The 6475-nt window shown below is 42.5% G+C and overlaps 1 long non-coding RNA gene across 1 annotated transcript; it reads left to right on the top strand.

Moving 5' to 3' along the window:
* Window positions 1–4429: 4429 nt before the first annotated feature.
* On the top strand, window positions 4430–5017 carry LOC125912434 (uncharacterized). Its single transcript, XR_007454738.1, has 2 exons — window positions 4430–4718; window positions 4806–5017. It is a non-coding gene; the product is annotated as an uncharacterized LOC125912434 (long non-coding RNA).
* The last annotated feature ends 1458 nt before the right edge of the window (window positions 5018–6475 follow it).

The raw sequence follows: 6475 nt of genomic DNA, 5'->3' as shown, positions 1-6475 counted from the left end.
ATAGAGATAGAGATAGAGATAGAGATAGAGATAGAGATAGAGATAGAGAGATAGAGAGATATAAACATCTGATAGAGATATAAACATCTTTTTATCCATTCATCCTTTAATGGACACTTAGTTCATTTCCATATCTTGACGATCGTGAATGATTTTAGCCAGTATTTTAATTAAACGTAAGTTGAGAGGTATACAACAAAATCCCCACCCTTTCCACACTAAACTGAAGTTTGAGCAGATCTTCAAACAAAGCTCTCTTTGAACTGAATCAACTGTAGATAAAAAATGCAACCTTCACTATGGGGTAACATCACTTCTCTTTACAGCTTTTGTTCAGATTTCTACTGCTTTAAAATTTTTTTCAAAATTTTTTTCAACACATAGTGATAAACTCTTATCATTGAAATTACATAATTCTGCTGGAGGATTTTTTCTTTTAATTTGGAAGAAAATGTTATTGATTTTATCTGAAATGCTTTTGTATATGATATGCTTATATTTATGTTACTTTTCTCACATAGAGTATTGAAAACCCAATTTTATAGATCTGCAAATAAAATGGATTTAGTAAGGTAATTTATTTAGAATGGTGGAAAAATATGGTATTCTGGTTAACTCAATGTTTTCATTAATTGAACTACCCCCTACTCACCATAAGTTGGAAACTGAGCCTCAGAAACTTGGTACAATACTCTAATGAGACTTAATAAGATTTTATCTGTTTTAATTTTATTGGGTGTTGACTTCTTAGAAAATCATCATTCCAGACATTACAACTCATCATTGCAAATTCTCATTATACAGTTTACCAAGAGAGAAGTAAAATTCTAGCCATCGTCTATGAAATAGAAGGTGCACAGGTGATTTTTAAAGGCCCAAGGACTGATGTTGACCTGGGTCCTGGGCAAAGATGTAAATACACAGTTCATTTTAAGTGCCTCCTTCCACCTGCCCCCCCATCAATGTCTCCATTTCTTTCTTCTTTCTTCCACCCATTTCCTGTCCCCTTTCCATCCTCCAAATTCCTCTAATCTGCTTTTTGTTACAGCTCATCACTGTTGAAGTAATAGCTAAGACATTATTAGTTCATAAGAGACACAGATGAGATTACCACAGTTCCAGGAATATTTGTACTCCTGCAGAAGCTGCACAAACAGTTGCCTTCCAGACTAAAGGAAGAAATGATTTGTCCTCAATACAAAAAGCACTTACTAGCCTTAACCTTGGCTTTGTAGTTCAATCTCCCAGCATGTCCTCACACAAGCCTATAGCTTTCATTCCATCCCATACCTCCCTGCCATGCCACTTGCTTTTCCTTCTACCTGGTAGACTCCCACCCTTGCCCCCACCCCTCCAACCCATACCACCAACACCTCTCCACCTTGGTGACTTGCCCTTGGATGTAGGGCCCAAGAGAACACTGCATGGAAAAGCTTTCCCAGGCCTCCCATTCTGCATTAGATGTGCCCCCAGTGCTCCGCGCACGTTAGAACACTTACTATTTCATACAATAATTATTGGCTCCTTTCTGTTTTCCCCACTAGCTAAACTGTAACTTCCTACAGGCTTATCATTCTTCTATTTTCAACATCTAGCAAATTGCCGGATACTCACAGCTCATTAAGGTTGAACAAATGAAACATTGCAATGAAATGAAGGAGGTCTGAGATAGCACCACTTCATGGGGGATGGGATAAGTAAATACTGGAAATACTAATTGAAAATGTTGTCACCCCCACTGTCGAATATAGGACTTAATGTGCACAGAGCCCAGGGTACTATAAAGCTTCCTGGTTTTTTGTTTTAAAAAATCCCTCATACTACCTTATTAACTTTTCATTTGTTCCCTTCCCACTAAAGTAGAGCACAAAGCAATCCCGTTATTTAGGCTTCCCAATTGTCTAAGTTCCAGATAAATAGGCTTACCGAGTTTGTGTGTGCTTTTATGCACTTTAATCAATATATTTCCCAGTTTGAACAAGACAATAAATTAATTCCTGTCTTTTTTAAACTAGTTTCCACTTACTCAAAGATGTCACTACACAACTTGGAAGCAGACTTGAATAGTGAAAAAAAGAGTTTCTTTGGCCCCAAAGTTAGTTAAACCTGCAAGTTTCAGTCCTGGCTCTGCCTCTGGCCTTGACTCTGTGGCCTTGGGAAATTTACATAACATTTATGCGCCTCAGTTTCCTCATCTATAAAACATAGGAGTTGGACCAGGTGATTTTTAAGCACCCTGTTGGTTTAAGATTCTATTATTATATAAATCTTTAATTTGAACATAGAGCAGGTGGACCCTGAAAAGTACTGGAAATGACGTACTGTACTGTCACACAAAGAAGATAATCTCCATCACGGGCAATTCAGTTTAAAATTCACGGCAAAGTCAAATTTGCACGCACCATGTTTGAGTGGCCAAGAGTAATAAAACGCGCACATGGAAGGAGCAGGAAGCAGAGGGGAGGAGACCCACACACTCTGTGAAACAGTACACAGCCTAAATGTATTTTCTCACACTGATGTATTTTAAATTTGTGACTATGAATATACCACAGTGAACAGCTTGAAGTTCTTTGGAACAAACATCGTCTCTTCTAAGGTCACTCCTGAAGGAACTGCAATAATAACATTTGGCATATGTAGATAGAGTGCTTTGCAGACTGGAGCATGGAGAATTATGCTCTGCATGTTCCAGAAAAGATGATCCATGATTCAGATGGAAAAAAATGTCAGGTACATTTTTGACAGTGGCAGCAAACCCAAACAGTAGAACCATGCAATCAATATGGACGCCCTCATTAAAATCCCCAAGTAGCTGTGAGTTTGATTTTCAGCAGGGTCTGGACAGGAATAATGGATTTGGTGGCCTGAAGGAACATTAGAGGTTTTAATAAAAGGAACTTAAAATTACCAGTGTTGGCCCTGGTTCCTAGGAAGCCTGGCTCCGAGTCTGCAGCAACACAGGATGAACCTAATTCCTTGCTTCTCCGATCCGTGCTATTCAGTTTAAAATGACATTTTATATACAGCCTGATAATTCCTCCTCAAAATAAACTCATAAAAATTGCTTTAAAATTCCTGATCAATGTTTCCAGTTCACATAGATACTAAACCGAATTTCCTAAAGCCTGAAAAGCTAATTATGCATTCAATTAGAGTTTCTTAATAAAGATTAAAACTCTGAAGTCTATTACAAGCCCATATTTAATTCAACTGCCATTTTATCCATGCCATGGAAGTGTAAGTAGTAACAATGAATATAAATTATAATACATGCCATAGAAAGAATGCTATTTGTCCAAGTACGTTACTATAAAGAATTAAATTTTGCTATCAGTTCCATGATCTAGTTAAAATTGGTATTCTTTATTTGGTCTTTCAATGTAGTCCAATTTCCTACTTTGAAAAACAAATTCTAGGGAATAAAGAAAAGAGATTAATTTATCATTAAGACTCTGCTTAATTGAAGTCAATTCCGAACAAACTTGAATTCAATTTCTGCTCATTAAATTGAATGTGCTCCGCGTTCCTCTCTGCATTGCTTTGAGCAAGCAGCTGAGAACAAGGGACTAACATCAAAATTATTAAATTGAGGAGATTTTATTTGGTCTTCACATGCCAGAGCCGCTTTGATGAGGAGCTGTTTTGGCACTGAAAGGAAAGAAGAGCAGCTGGAGGAAAAATCAAATGAAACTAAGCCTTGGAAAATTGAAGAAAACGCAAGCTTAATAATATTTAATAATTAAATTTCCACAAACAATAGCGGCAAATGAAGTAATCTGCAAAGTCTGTGAACTCATTTGCATAATTGATGCCGGTCCCCTGTAAATGAATAATGAAGATAATAAAAGATGTTGCTAAAAATGGGCACAATAACAGCAAATTTCATCAAGCCGCGCTCTCTGATTAATCTGCTCTTGCAAATCAGCAGCGAGAGGGGAGCGCGTGATTAACCGCGCCGAGGACGGCAGCAGGCGGCGGCGCTGCCCTTTCTCTGCGTGTCTCTGGGCGCGTCCCGCCCGCTCCCCGAGCCGCCCGCGCTCCTCTCGCCGCAGCTGCCGCTGGGGCTGCCGCGGGCGCCGCTCAGCCGGAGCGCGCCTCCGCCCGGCCCGCCCGCGCCCCGCAGCCGCGTGCGCTGCTCCGCCACCTCGCAGCTGCCTTTTGTCGCGGCTGACCGGCCCCCGGGTCTGCCCTTCCCCCACCCCCAACCCCCTCTCCTTCCGATCGCCAGCCCTGGGGGCTTCCCGCCTGGCCTCCGCGGGGGCGCCCCGGGCCACAGCCTAGACGCGGAATAAATGAATAAAACGTTCGCAGTCCGCGTGGGGAAGGGAGTGGGTGACTCCAGTGCCAGTCGGCCGCGTGCCACCCCCCCCCCCCCCCCCCCCCGCCGGCGCTGGGATAGGGATTCCGGGCAGTTGGGAATTTATGTTTGGGAACGAAGGTGAGAGGTGCCGGGTCCGCCCACGAGGGCAACAGCCTCTCTCTGAGAACCCTGGAAGGGCTGAGTAAACGTGCAGGCGCTCAGCTTCCTCTCTCCCCATCGTCACGCACAAAAAGAATGGGCCTTGAAAAGGATGAGTTTATTATGCCACTTTTAAATGACTATTCAGAAAAGATCAGGAGGCACAATAAAAAAATGCTTCCCACCCTGCCAATTCCCTTCTCTTAAAGAAGGAAAAAGGAAAAAAAAAGAGAGAGAGAGAAAGCAACCCACAAAGGTAGGCTGGACATTTCAGATTTTTTTTTTTTAATCAAAATAGCATTTTCCAGTTTGCGACTTACATTTTCGAGTGTATTCTTCTCAGGGCCAACCCAAGGGGCTAATAAAACCTCTGAGAGCTGTTATGCCCAAATACATTGCGTGCGGGAGTTTGTGAAAGCAACTTTGCAGAGTGCAAACCTTAGAAGATGAAAATACTCCGAAAATCACACAATCCTCTTCCAACCGAGGCGCCGCACTTTTCCAGCCCTCTAGGATAAAGTTGTCTCAGGAAAATAAAACTGTTGATAAACCATGGTTCCAGACTGTTACTTATTTTACAACCCTGGGTTTGCAATCGATCATAGCTTGGGCCTAACAGGACTGACTGGGGCTTTTCATTTGTTTATAGTGTGTGCAGTGTTTTATCCCTCAAATGTACCATGTCAGCTACGTAAAATAATGTATTATTTCTGTCCGCATCCTGGATCCACCTCCACAGTGGTTTTTGTTTAAAATAAAGGCCTTGGTTATTTTCCATTATTACAGAGTGGAAACTACAATACTAGACATCTGAGAACACATCTTTAAAATCCAGTACTGAGTTGGGAAAAACAGAGAGGAGCTCTTGTTTACTTCATTTGCAGAGCGCAATTGCCTCTATCTTACTTGACCGGTTTTAATCCAGTTTGACAAACCATGAGCTTGCTTTTCCTTCAGAAAAGCCAATATGCCACCCTGAGTCCCAAACTCCATCTTTCTCAGTGTCATGTCACCAAATATACCTGTGAACTCCCTTTTTTTGCTAAGCAAGTGGTTCATACATTGCAATTAATTTTTCTGGTGCAAAGACTACACTGTAATTTTCCCTGACTCCTCTCTAAAAGTACAAAGAAATGCTAGCATCAGACAATGTTGAGCCAGAGGGAAACTTCCCTGATTCACATGGGAGGAAACGGAGACCGAGAGAAGTGAAGTGACTGCCCACTCTCACACAGGCCCTACTGCGAGCTCCAGGTCTCTGTGCTCCCGGACCATTGGTCTCTCACCACCTCCAGCCTCTCATGGAAGGAAGGAAACTGAAAAGGGACTCAAGAGCAATATTTCAAGAAACACAGGGAAACCAAGGGAAGGCGGTAAAGAATTAATGGGATGTGGGAAAGGTTAGGAATGATAAATCCAGGTGATAAAATGAGTGTCAAAGAATCAGGAGCCAGATGGTGGTAGAGGAACCAGGGAAGGGCAGAGATGGTGTAAAAACTAATCTGGCAAAATAAGGACCGTGGAGAGGAAGTAAGTGGTTTTTAAGATGTCTCAAACATGGGGTCGAAGCTAGGTCAAGAGAAGAACAGAAAAGTCCACAGGAATGTTTGTAGACTGGCAGGAGGAGAGGATAAGTGCACTGGTGTCCAAAAGATTCTTTCTGTGCAGTGCTTCTGAGGAAGAAACGGTGACAAACTGCCTCATGAGAATGAACTAGTGGAGGATCGGAGACACACAAGGAATGGCTGCAGTCAAGGTGAATTGTAGGCAGTTGTTTGAGTTTCATCCCAAGAGCATGATGAGAATGTCAGGGCCTGACCCACAGCAAGGGTGCTTCATCTGCTCAGAGACAGTGTATCCTAAAACCATCAGCCCTCGGATGAAAAGCAGGCTGTCCTCGGATGAAAAGCAGGTGTCACCTAGCAGCCCAATGCCAGGCAGAGAGAATTTAGGCTTCCGGATCCCCATCTGTGCCTGCCGGTGGAGGACACCACTCTCCCGGTTAAGACCTGG

The sequence above is a fragment of the Panthera uncia genome (assembly GCF_023721935.1).
Source record: "Panthera uncia isolate 11264 chromosome C1 unlocalized genomic scaffold, Puncia_PCG_1.0 HiC_scaffold_4, whole genome shotgun sequence".
Lineage (NCBI taxonomy): Eukaryota > Metazoa > Chordata > Mammalia > Carnivora > Felidae > Panthera > Panthera uncia.
The sequence above is the reverse complement of the archived record's forward strand: the minus strand, read 5'-3'. Positions and strand labels throughout refer to the sequence as shown.